The sequence below is a fragment of the Otolemur garnettii genome, unplaced genomic scaffold, assembly GCF_000181295.1.
Source record: "Otolemur garnettii isolate 467f Iridium unplaced genomic scaffold, OtoGar3 scaffold00041, whole genome shotgun sequence".
In the NCBI taxonomy this organism is placed as follows: Eukaryota; Metazoa; Chordata; class Mammalia; order Primates; family Galagidae; genus Otolemur; species Otolemur garnettii.
The window spans coordinates 13,038,159-13,038,641 of NW_003852436.1; the positions used below are offsets into that span (position 1 = coordinate 13,038,159).

The following is a 483-nucleotide window of genomic DNA, read 5'->3' on the forward strand; positions in this document are numbered from 1 at the left end:
AAAAAAAAAGAAAGTAAGTTTAATGACTTGGCAGGGAATCAAGTTCCGTCTATACCTCAAGTTTGTCAGGTTTCTCAACCTCTAACTTTTTTCTGAAATTTCATTATCAGAAAAAGAACAGGGCCTGGTCATCCCCTGAGTCAAATAAATACACCATGTAATTTTTCTCTGAATGGTTAGAACCACAAAAAGCAGAGAAATGTCATTTGTATGATTTGACTTGGTGGAACTGTATTTTATGGAGCCTGTCCTGGATAAATACCAAGTAGGGGGAAAATGATCAAGGCTTGTGGAACTATCCAGTTTTTGCATTTTTAAAATTACATTTGTATTTCAAGCTGCTTGAAACATCTAAGGGAATAGCTCTACTTTTCTATTTTTCTCCTGAGCTAATGAAAGTTAAGTATGTGCTCTCACATTGCCCCCAAACACTCGTCTAAATTTGAACTTTTCATATTGAGGCACCGTGTGCCTGTTTTTTTT

At 35.8% G+C, this 483-nt stretch overlaps 1 protein-coding gene across 1 annotated transcript in view; it reads left to right on the forward strand.

The window, feature by feature from the left end:
• Nucleotides 1-483, forward strand: part of TRIM2 (tripartite motif containing 2) — a 117,331-nt gene that overhangs the window by 38,130 nt on the left and 78,718 nt on the right. The window lies entirely within an intron of this gene.